The following is a 12,454-nucleotide window of genomic DNA, read 5'->3' on the forward strand; positions in this document are numbered from 1 at the left end:
TGTAGGGTGGCAGGATTCCAGGGGATTTGTACTTTTTTATAAACAATATTAAACACTTTATAATGTGTGTTAGTTATTATTTAACCATATTATGCAAAAAGAGGCTATGAAGTAGACAAATTCCAAGGAAGGTCTACAACTTGATAAGTTATCCCCTGAAAACATTTCAAATAACTTATTCATCAGGGTAAGAGTATATTGCCATTTGAATAAAGGGAATAAGTAAGGAAAACCTGTTGAATTTCTAATTTATTAAAGACTGAAGCAGTCATTATCCATGATTATTACCACCATTCGTCATGGTTTTTGTTATGTATATATCCATCCCCCCCCATTACATTTTAAAGTCATGAAATACAGGGACTTTGTTGTCTCTAGAGCCCATAAGGTGGGTTCCAACTCAGTACAACAGCATGAAACTGTCTGGTTCTGCACCATCCTCGCAACCACTGCTATGCTTGCACCCATTGCTGGGGCCACTCTCCATCCACCTCCTTCAAGAGTCTAACTACCAGGAAGGATTTCCCTCTACAGAGATGAAGGAGCATTTGGGTTGTACTTCCAAGACCAATTTGTTTGTGCTTCTGGCAATCCATGGTGTGTTCCATATTCTCCCAACATCATCATTCAAATGCATCCATCAATTTTTTTTTGGTCATACTCATTGTCCAGCTTTCTTGTGCATACGAGGAGACTGAAAATTCCATGGCTTGAGTCAGGCGCTTTAAAGGTCCGGGACTTTAAACAGCATGATATTTTACTCCATAATTCACTTTTGAATGAATTTTAATCAACTCTCAGTCCATCTTCAAGTAACATTTCGAAACAACCTTCGTCAGCTAGCTGTGTTGTAGTCAAAGTTTTGACTTTTCCACTGAAATCTGTAACTTAGGCCTGCTTCTTTGTAAGTCCAAGAAAATCATACAATTTTCAAAGGTTTGTGGTAAAGCCGAAATAAGATCCCATCAAAAAACCTAACACTATTCCTGTCACACTGTTAAGTTCCACTTTCCAAACAGCACTTGGTGAGCATCGAAAGATGAATCTTTGCCCCATCTCCGACTACACTCTTGGGAGTAGTAATTCCTTTGAGGCTCAGCAGGTAGCCAAACCCAACGCAGCCCTTACTTACTGGCTGCTAGACATGGTCACTTTTTGTTGCCCCTACGTCTTGCAGCCTGCAATCTCCACGCAAGCGCAAAGGAGCGGGGCGGTCTAAAAGCCGGGGCGGGGCTTCGAGGAAGAGGGCCCGCCCCTTCCTCCTCGCTTGCTTTTGGTCCAATGCAGCGGCTCGACTGAGTCGCGGCCCTATGGGAGAAGGCAGGAGGCGGGGCGGAGAGCGGAAGAAGCCTCTCTCACGTGAGAGGAGGGCTGAGGGGCGGTGGGGGGGCGGTGGGAGTGTGGCTTGGGAGGCTAAGGCGGCGGAGCCTCCGGGACGGCTAACGGCAGACGCCGGGACGGGTAGGGCAGTGTTTCGCCTCCTCCCCCACCCTCCCGACTACCAACCTTTGGGGGGAAATCTCCCGAAGGCTCCTGCGGGAACCAGGCTGTTTTCGCAGTCTGCGGGGCTTGGCCTGTGAGGCTGAGGTCTGCTCCCTCGACGGGCCGAATTTTGAGGGGAGCCGTGATTGGGGGAAGGGGGAGCGGACAAGGGGGGAAGAGGGCGCATGCGCAAGCGGGAGTGCTCGCCGAGCCCCTGCCCAAACCGGTTCCCCCTGTCTGGGTGAGTGTCTACCTTGCGAGTGTTGTCTGTAAAGGCCATCTTTCTGACCCCCTACAAAGCTTGTTTGTCCCGCCTTTCACGTTTTCCCCCCAATCCTATTTTGGAATCTGACCGCCCCTCCGCCTCAGTTTCTCCCCATGTCTCCCCATTGCCCCCTCGGCCTGTATCTGCTACTTAGGCTGGCCTGGGCCTTGGGCTGCATCCCTGGGCTGCTTTCAGTGTCGCTCTGCCATCTCGTGTTGGTATTTCTGTCTCATTTCCTCTGGCTGTAATTTAAAAGCCCCTGGCATTCTACTCTTGTCATCTACTTGCAGCGTCTAAACCCCAATATCGCATTGCTGTTCTCTGAATTCAAAGTAACCTTCAGGGGAGCAGTTCGCTGTCCGCTGTTCAGTAGTGCTATGCCTTGTTCTTTACTTCTATCCAGGCTGTGTTTACCACCTGCTCCTGCTCTTAGGAGCATCTCTCCACCTATACTCGGGGCTTCCTTTATGTTGTTAGTGCCCCGGGAGACTGCTTTTTAAGTTAATTGTCCTGCTGTTCCATTTAAAATCGCGTTTCAACTTGAGTCTGAGATTTTTTTTTATAGCTTTTGCCCTTTTTTTTTAATTGGGAGGAGTGGCTGTCAAGGTCAGGGCTTCATAATGCATTTGATATTTTCATCCATAAAACGCCTGTATTCACGTATTGTGACTGCTATAGTAAGTCATTTCTGTGCGTGTGTGTTTACAGCTGCTTTAACTTAGAACAAAAGTCATGATGGAGGGTGAATGGAACTTAATAGCTTGATGTTTGAAAAGCTTGAACCAAGTATGAACCAAAGAATTTATGAACCAAGCAAGTGTGCATGCAACTTTAAAAAAAATGAAGGACCTGTTGCCTTAATTTTGTATCGAGTAGTACTTTGATGTATCTTGAAGGCTTTTAAGTAGAGCTAACTTATAAAAACTGAAAATGAATAGGGAAGAAAGTTCTTTAGGTTTTTACTTTGTACATTTGTGTTAACAAAATTGGAGTCCATGATTGATTTGTATACTGTACTAGTGCAACTCTTAACCACTGTGCCACCTTACAAAATGCCCAGGTGGTGTGATGGTTAAGCATTGTGCTACTAGCATCAAGATCAGCAGTTTAAAACCACCAGCTGCTGCTCCTGGGAACAAAGATTAAGACATTCAACCCTCCAGAGTCAGCGGTTATATACTGTTCTTTTGGGTCGACGTGAGTCTGAGTCAGCTCCATGTCAGTGAGTGAATTTATGCAACATTTAAAATACATATGTAGCTATTATATACCCTCTGCCAGGGAGTTGATTCCAACGCCTAGTGATGTATAGGGCTTCTGAGGTTATAAATCTTTAGGGAAGCAGATAGCCTTAACTTTCTCCTGTGATGCCAGCTTGTAAGTTTGAACCGCCAACCTTGTGGTTAGCAGTCCAACACTTAAGTACACATCAGCACCACCAGGGCTCTTGGAATACTAACTGTTAACTTCAATTCATATTTAAGGCTGAGCCATTGCTATGTTGTGATACATTTCCGGTTCATCTTTTCAGTTTCATACTCCGTTTATAGTTAATTAACTCAAAGCATTGGTGTTAGTAAGACATATTTGTCTGAAAAGTTAACCTATCAACTGTATGATTTTGACATTTTTCAATATAGCATTAATTTGTTGCTGTAAGTGTTTAATCTGCATGATATGGTACTTTTGTATGGGACTCTGTGAAAGTGAAAACACCCGAGTCCTGTCTCCTGCATATGGAAGAAGGGTATTAGGCACATTATCTGCAGAAGACATGGTTTTCCACAATGTAACTGAACTTTGCAGCTGAGGTTCTTTATTGAGTGTATTTCCAGCCGAAGTAAAACCACTTGAGAGGTCTTATCATTTCACAGTAATCATTTTAACTAGTGATCATCTCTCTTAAGTAAAGACTTCAGAATGTTAAGTATAAATTGGTGCTACTGTTGAATGTCTTTACCAAGCTCTAGAGCTGAAGTTTTGCTATGTCCACCAAACCAAGCTCACTGTTGTTTTGTGAGTTCTGACTCATAATGACCCCTTTGGTGATTTTTTTTTGTCCATAATGTTTGTGACTTTTCACTCTGACTAAGTAGATATCGTTAGACTATTTGCAAGCATGTTGAATATATTAAACTCAAATAATCTCTTAGAGATTGAATTTAAATGTTGGCATTAAATAGGGGCCTGATGGTATACTGGGTTGACTTGAACTGCTAAGTGGAAAGTCAGCTGTTCAAAACCACCAGCTTCTCCATGGGACAAAGATGAGGATTTTTGTTTGCATAAATATTTACAGCCTTAGAAATTCAAAAGGACTTTTCTACTTTTGTCCCATAGTGTTGCTATGAGACAGAATCCACTCATTGGCAGTGAGTGAGAATATAAGCAAAATTCTTAAAGCATAGTAGACAGGCATGACATGTTAATGTTTTATATTTAATTGCCTTGATACATTGCCATATTGAAGAAACAAAATCTTAGGCTAAGGACCCAATGTCTGTGCTTTACTTAAAGAAAGAAAACAAACATGTTTTATCAACACAACTGCAATTTTCTTTTTTTAAAACTGCTTAAAAAAAAGAAACTGCTTGCCTGTTTGTTTTTTCTCACACCAGTTTTGTTGATCAATAATAATGTAGGGTCATTGAAATATGAAATATTAGCTACTTTTAGCCTTAATAGTCATGATTCTCTTCCTGTGCAGAGATGATGATGTGCATACCATGAACAAGTTTATAGGATTTAGCCTGGAAGTATTCCTCGCTTTTCCAAATCAACCAATAATACTTATAAGTAATCATCAGTTTGTGGTTGGGTGGGACTTTTTTTGGAGACTTTTTTCTATTATAAAAAGGGCTCTGCATGACCTACCTCATTGAAAAAAATCCCTTTTTCTGTTGATTACTAATAACTACAGTAAAGCCCTAAGCCTATTTTAAAGTTCCTGTTTGACATTAAACACAATGTATTACCTTGACTCTAAAACACACGAAGCATGCTGACACGAGTTTGTATTACCTTGACTCTAAAACATGAGAAGGGCTAGCTGCTTCTCTAATTTTGTGTGCCTTTGCTACCAAATTTGGGAGTTTGAACCTCTTCAAGACTGAATGGTGGTTTTATATTTCAAGCTGTGCTTTCATCAACATTTGTGTTACAAACCAGTGCTTGAGATCTTTAAATCTCTGTGGAGAGAAAATTTTCTTCATATTAAAATCTAACATTTTTTACAGTACATTCACAGATTAATTCCTCCGGTAACTCTTAACATCTATTTTCTTTTTAAGTTCTTGCTCCACTTATTTCTAACATCATGTTATTAATCATAACGTGGCTTGTAAAGAACTGTTTTTGCTCATTTTTTCCTATTTGGTAATTATAGTCAACAACAGATGGTTATAATCTTATTTCCCTGATGACCTTTTTGTCAGGAAAAATAATTGATATTCAGAATGTTTTTCTTTAAGAACATTTTAAATATCAAAGACCTCAAGCTTACACAAAAATCATCCCTTAACGGAAATAATCTGTTTTAAAATTTTTATGTATTTGTCTTTTGGTGGTAAGTGAAACATAATTTCAGATATAGTTTTAAAACATCAGTGGAATTAAATATTTGAAATTTGTCTCTTACATAGTGCTTATTTACAGTAGTGGGAATGAAGGTGCGCAGTCAGGAGGCGCTTCACATCCACCCTCTATCCCTAATGCTTACCAAGTATCCTCCTTTCGCTAAGGAACCATGAACCAGGGCCTTTTTCTATCAGCAGCCTCGGAAAACATGTTTCTTTTCTTTTAAGCCCTCGTGGTTTGCATATACACTCCTCTGAAAATCAAACATGGCATTGGAAAGAGAAACTCTATGTTGCATTGATTTTAGGCTTTGCTCATCTCTTCAATGATTTGCTTATTTGACATTCAGGTCACATAGATGAGAGAGAAATGAATGTTCCAAACATTTCAGACCTGAGTTTAAACAGGTTGGTTGTCTAGAATAGATTGATTTTCTTGGCTGTCTGAGAAATAACTATATTAATTCATTTCTAAAAAGGAGGAAATATCTTGGACAGGCCATGCTTTTACTCATTTCGCTATTTATTTAATGCTAATATAAATTATATTAGGCTTTAGAAATCTGTTCTGGAAAATATAAGGACCAGGATGCTTTATTTTTCATCAATGCTAGCAAGGTCAGAAATAAAGTTTGACCTCTGAGTGAGTAGTACATTAACATTAAGCTAGCATTCCCTTTGTTCTCAGGAGTCCGTTTCTATTGTGGAAGCAACATTCAAATAACAATTTAAATATTTAGTTTTAGAGAGATTATGTTAAGATTGCATAAAGCCAGCATGCCTGGTTTTGGGAAAGTGGTGCTTCTTGAAGTATCCACAAGAACATGGAAAACCACACACACACACACACACACACACACACACACACACACACACACTGCAAAAAGGTCATGGAAAAATTAAATTTAAAGCTATTGGAATCCTACGCCTTCCCTCCATACCCCATCCCGCCCTGTGTACTCTCAAGCTTTTTTCTTTTGTGTTCTTTATCGGGTGTGTGGCAACTATTTTGTCTTTTAGTTGAAAGTTTGCATAGCAAATTAGTAGTCCTATGAATAATTCCTACATAAACTTCTATGACAGTGGTTCACAACCTGTGAGTCCCGACCCCTTTGGGGGGTCAAATGACCCTTTCACAGGGGTTGCCCGATTCATAACAGTAGCAAAATGACAGTGATGAAGTAGCAACAAAAATAATTTTATGGTTGGGGTCACCACAACATGAACTGTATTAAAGGGTCGTGGCATTAGGAAGGTTGGGAACCATTGCGCCATACTTTAGATGCAGCCCCTCCTGTGTTAAGTCCTGTTTCCTCCTTGTATCCTCATTTCCATTCAAGTTTCCCTGCCCCTCCCTGCCTTCTCATCTTTGGAGTTGGGCAAATGTCACTCTTTTGGATACATATTGTTTATTCTAAGGAGCAAATTCTCCATCGGTGTTATTGTTTATTTTATATACTGGCTGATTCTTTGCCTGAGAAGTGGCGGCTTTGAGTGATGGAAGTTTAAGTTAGAATGTTGTCTTTGGGGTCTTCCAGTCTGTTCCAGACCAGTAAATGTGGTCTTTTGTCCTACATTTTCACTACTTTCACTGAGACGTCTATTGTGGTCTTTCTTGGTGATCCTGCACTCTAGTGATGGCTGGAGACCATCTAGTTCTTCTGGTCTTAGGTTAGAGGAAGCTGTGGTGGGTCAATTGCTTAATTGCCTACTTGAATCTTTGATTTTGTTCATTCTTAGTTTTAGGCAGGAAAAGACCAATAGTTGTACGTTAGATGGCGAGTAGCAAGCTTTTAGAATCCCAGACACTACTCCTCAGAATAAGATGTAGAACATTAGCTTCATGAGCAGTATTTTGCTAGTTGACTCAGCTGTCCCCCGAGACTGTAGTCCTTAACTGTCCAGTCCAGTTGTTCAGTGTTGATGTCTAAGTAGTTTCTTTAACTCTGCCCCATGTATGCTCTATTACATGTAAAAGTATGCATGCAGTATTTACATCTATGTATATAAAAACATCCTCAGCCATACCTATGTATGACCTCCTTCACGTATTATGCATACATACTTACCTGTATATCTACTCACACGGCACTTGGAAGGTTTATGAAGGCCATACAGTACTGTTTGTAATACTGATGTTGTGCTTGCTTGGGCTGCACATACACTAACATTGTAACACTGTTGTGGGATTGTGGTACAGCATTAGCAAAGTTGCCCTTTATTCCTGCATACCACACCTTAGTCTTCCTTTGCTTTTGTCATGTGGTGTCTTAACCTCACATTGTGCATTTTATTTCCTTTCACCATAATTAACATGTGTGCACTATCACGTTAGTGATTCACCTTTCCTCCCTGCTCTATGGTTGTATTTATTCATTTGTCAAAGATACTACATTGAATAATACTGTTAAATGAATTGTTTTAGGTGAATTCATCCTTGTGTCAAACCACTTGTACCTTTCATTAGTGGGCAGATTATAAACTTTGGTGTCCAAAAGATAAGGATAATCTCTAGTGTTATGCTTATATAGTGTGTGACTGAAGATAAGAGATTTAATGATTTTGAGACTCAATTTCTTCATTTGTAAAATTAGAGCTAACTTTGCCTTTACTAAAGGGAGATAAATGTGGTTAAGCTCAGGATTACACCTGGGCAGACAGGCCCTAAGAAATGTTACAGCCATGAAAACCCTAAGGCAGCGGCTTCAACCTTTGGGTTGCAACCCCTTTGGGGTCGAATGACCCTTTCATAAGGGTCACCTGATTTATAACAGTAGCAAAAATTACAGTTATGAAGTAGAAAAAAAAATTTATGGTTGGGGTCACCACCACATGAGGAACTAACTGTATGAAAGGTCGTTCTTGGCATTAGGAAGGCTGAGAACCTAAGGCATTGTTCTGCTCTGGGGACATGGGTCACTGTGAGTCAGAATTAGCAACTAACAACCACAACAACAAATGAAATTTTGTTGTGTTTTGAAAACCTTTTAGCATTTTATTTTTCTTTTTCACACATACTTCCATTCATGAAAGAACAGAAGGATTCAGGCCTCATTTAGAAAAAAATTTTTAAGTAAAATAAAATTAATTTTTTTTCCAGTGCTAGAGATAAGTAGGAAACTCATTTGGAACTGCTTTATATATTTTAATAGTTGAAGGTAATACATTTCCATGATTTCAAGATCAACATCATTTAGAAAATTATACATTGAGTAGTTTCCAATCAGCACTGTTCTTCATCTGGTTCCCCATGGTAATGACTTTTATTAGTGCCTTTGGTTAGAAATAATATAATTCCCGAGTGATACAAAAAATAACAGGTCTCATTTTACATACAAGAGCACTCACACCACAAAATTTCCCAGTTCACAAGGCTTGTATCAGTGCTCAATCTAATACGTGGCGGACTTCTTTCTTTTTCCTTATTGTACCAGATTGTTAGCATTAAAAAGTCCTCATAGAACCTGTGTAGTCACAAGAACGTGAGAAATAACTGTAGGCACTGGTGTTCTCTCTAGGCACTTTATTGTTTTTATCAATTTTATCTTGTTGTTAGGTAGGGTTGAGTTGATTTTAACTTATCATGAACCCATTTGACATAGTACTGCCCCTTAGGGTTTTCTTAGCTAAGATTGTTTCTTCTTTAATTCATTTTATGGGCAGCTTATACAACTCTTATCACAATCCATATATCCATCCATTGTGTCAAGCACATTTGTACATTTGTTGCCATCATCATTCTCAAAACATTTGCTTTCTACTTGAGCCCTTCATATCAGCTCTTCATTTTCCTCCTCCCTCCATGAACCCTTATGAACCCCTTATGAACCCCCTTATGAACCCCTCCCTTATGAACCCTTGATAATTTATAAATTATTATTATTTTGTGACATCCTTTTTTTTAAAAGCACATTTGTACATTTATTGCCCTCATTATTCTCAAAACATTTGCTTTCTATTTGAGCCCTTGGTATCAGCTCCTCATTTTCCCCCTCCCTCCCTGACCCCTCTCCCTCATGAACCCTTGATAATTTACAAATTATTATTATTTTGTCATGTCTTACACTGTCCAACCTCTCCCTTCACCCATTTTTCTGTTGTCTGTTCCCCAGGGAGAGGGTTATGTGTAGATCCTTGTAATCAGTTCCCCCTTTCTACCTCACCTTCCCTCCACCCTCTTGGTGTCACCGCTCTCACCACTGACTGGTCCTGAAGGGTTCATCTGTCCTGGATTTCCTGTGTTTCCAGTTCTTATCTGTACCAGTGTACATCCTCTGTTCTAGCCTGATTTATATGGTAGAATTGGGGTCATGATGGGGGGAGGAAGCATTTAAGAAGTAAAAAAAAGTTGTGTGTTTTATCGTTGCTTCACTGCACCCTGACTGACTCATCTCCTACCGGCTAGGGAATGTCTAGTTGCCTACAGATGGGCTTTGGGTCCCTACTCTGCACTCTCCCTCATTTACAATGGTGATTTTTTGTTCTTTGATGCCTGATACCTGATCCCAATGACACCTTGTGATCACATAGGCTGGTGTGCTTCTTCCAAGTGGGCTCCATTGCTTCTGAGCTAGATGGCTGGCCACTTGTTTACATCAAGCCTTTAAGACCCCGATGCTTTGTCCTTTGATAACTGGGCTTCATCAGCTTTCTTCACCACATTTGCTTATGGATCCATTTGTCTTCAGTGATCGCGTTGGAAAGGTGAGCATCATGGAATGCCAGTTTAATAGAACAAAGTGTTCTTGCACTGAGGGAGTACTTGAGTGAAGGCCCAGTGTCCACCTGCTACCTTATACTAAACCTATAGATATATGCACATAAGTCTATTTCCCCATCATCATATATAAATATATTTACATCTATACATGCCTTTATTTAGACCTCTATAAATGCCCTTTGCCTCCTAGTTGTTTCCTCCATTTCCTTTTACTTTCCTCTTGTCCCACTATCACGTTCAGTACATTGCCCTTGATCGTTCCCTACCAAGCCTTTTACACCCTCTTCACCACTGATTTTGGATCACTTGTTCCCTTGTCCCTTGGTTTGTTAACACCACTTAATTTCCCCAGCTCCCCCACTCCAGTGTCCTGGAACCTAGGTCCCATTGTTTTCTCCTCCAGATTGTTTATCCAGCCTATCTTATCTAGATAGACCTGCAGAGATAATAATATGCACAAAAACAAGACAAAGCAAAAGGAAGCAACAAAAGAAAAGAAAACAACAACAAAAAACAAATGACCAAAAAAAAAAAAAGAAAGAAAGAAAAGCCTGTAAATAGTTCAAGGTCTGTTTGTTGACCTTTTGGAGTATTTTCTGGTCAGTCTGATGGGGAGCCACGCCCTGGCCCTAAAGTCTATTTTTAGTACTCCCCTCAGTACTTCCTTCCTCTGCTCCCCTTACTGTTTGTTCTGTTTTGCCTTGTGGTGGTGGGGTCAGATTAGGCGCAATTCCCACACTGTGCCGCCAGTGTTGTCCCCTACAGGGCTATGGGTCAATGAGGGGTGTGGCGTATAATAGTCGGGCCAGCCATTTTGTCTGCTCTGCCGGCTAAGATTTTTATGCACTTTGCCAGATCTATCTTCTTCAGCCAGTTGTGGGAGGGTTTTGAATTGCCAGCCTAGCAGCTGAGTACTTAACTGTTGCACCACCAAGCTTCCTTTAAAATGTTATCCTAGAGATACTAAATTCTTTTGTTTGATCAATTTTTAAAATTATATCTTTTCATCTGGATTTGAATTAAAAGCACCACTTGATAGTTAAAGAAGTAAACCATTAAAAAAAAAAAAAGTAAATCAGAGGTTAAAATTTTTTTTCTCCCCCCAGAGGTTAAAATCTGAAGAGTGACCTAGATAATCCAATGTGATTCTTTTTAGTTGCATTCAACTTCAAATTATTGCATATTTACGCCAATTGAAAAGCATCCATTCTTAAAAATACATAGTATTCTTCATAGAGAAAACGTTTTCCCAAGATATCTGTAATTTGGCTCTGGTGTCAGGAGTCTCCCCAGTGTTATCACTTGTCCTTTCATATATTTCTGCTCTTGAAAAAGTTTAAGGTAACTTCCCAACCATAAACCCAATGTACTGAAGATAAATTGCTCTCGTAAAGTACATCATCCATTGTCTGTTGGGGGCCAAATAAGTGAATTATTAAATAGCTGATGTTTAATAAGGATTAAAACAAAAAAAAATTCAAAGAAGTAACCCCCAGATTCAGAGAATGACATAAACAGACATCTATTGTTTCGCAGTTAGTGCTGGTGGAAAGTAATTTATTTAATTTTGGGAATTTATTTTTATAAAGACAGAATGAGTTTCCATTGGTTTTGTTAGATTTGTCTCATCCTTCCTAAGGATAGGCTATGAGAAATTGTGGGGGGGGGAGGGTGGATATAGTGAAACTAATATAGAATGACTTTTTTAATCATCTGTACTCTAATTGTTTAATTTTAAAGGGCTGCAAACCTATAGGAATTGACCTGCTACAGCATTTCTGAGACTTTCTTCCGTTCCATTTCCTGTCTTAGGTTTTTTCTGGACAGAGAGTAATTTTAGCAGATCTGGGTTCTACAAGGATAAAACTGAGAGCAACCTAGAGGATAAATTGGCAAGGGCAGAGAATGTAGGTGCACCAGGGAAGAGGCATATGCAGTCCTAAAATGGACAAAGGTATCAGAGTACCTGAGTTGGGATCTGGTTCTACAATTTTCTCTGTCAACTTAATTGCTTACTTAAACCATCGGAGCCTTATTTGAAAGGTGAAATAATCCTCATGTAGCAGTTGCTGTGAAGTTCACTAGTAATGCATGTACAGCTTCTTCGTGCCAGCTAGGGCATATGTAGTGGAGCCACAGGAACTGATGTGTATTACTGTATCCAGATTTAATCATCCCCTCGAGAGCTTGAAAGCTGTATTCATTTGCTCATGGGTTGAACAGCAAATTGATGAGGGATTAGTTTATAAGACTGGGAATAGAAAGTGTATTTTGTACCTCAATATGATTACTGTTGGCTGTGATATTTGAAAATTTGGATACGCAATCAGGTGCACTCAAAGGATAATCTTTTTCAACCTATTGATCCCAGTTCTTCAATCATATCCTATAGTAAAGTATAGCTGATGCTTG

The 12,454-nt window shown here is 39.7% G+C and overlaps 1 protein-coding gene across 3 annotated transcripts in view; it reads left to right on the top strand.

The window, feature by feature from the left end:
- RABGAP1 (RAB GTPase activating protein 1) overlaps positions 1-12,454 on the top strand; it is a 166,449-nt gene that overhangs the window by 2,189 nt on the left and 151,806 nt on the right. Inside the window, exon 1 of one of the 3 annotated variants that reach the window (XM_075560457.1) lies at positions 1,360-1,461. The exons of 1 other annotated variant lie outside the window; for it this stretch is intronic. The gene's annotated coding sequence lies outside the window, so the exon portion shown is untranslated. Of the gene's footprint in view, positions 1-1,359; positions 1,462-12,454 lie in introns of those variants that run through there. One more of the 3 variants, XM_075560459.1, reaches the window with a different exon arrangement.

The sequence above is a fragment of the Tenrec ecaudatus genome, chromosome 10, assembly GCF_050624435.1.
Source record: "Tenrec ecaudatus isolate mTenEca1 chromosome 10, mTenEca1.hap1, whole genome shotgun sequence".
NCBI classification, from domain to species: domain Eukaryota; kingdom Metazoa; phylum Chordata; class Mammalia; order Afrosoricida; family Tenrecidae; genus Tenrec; species Tenrec ecaudatus.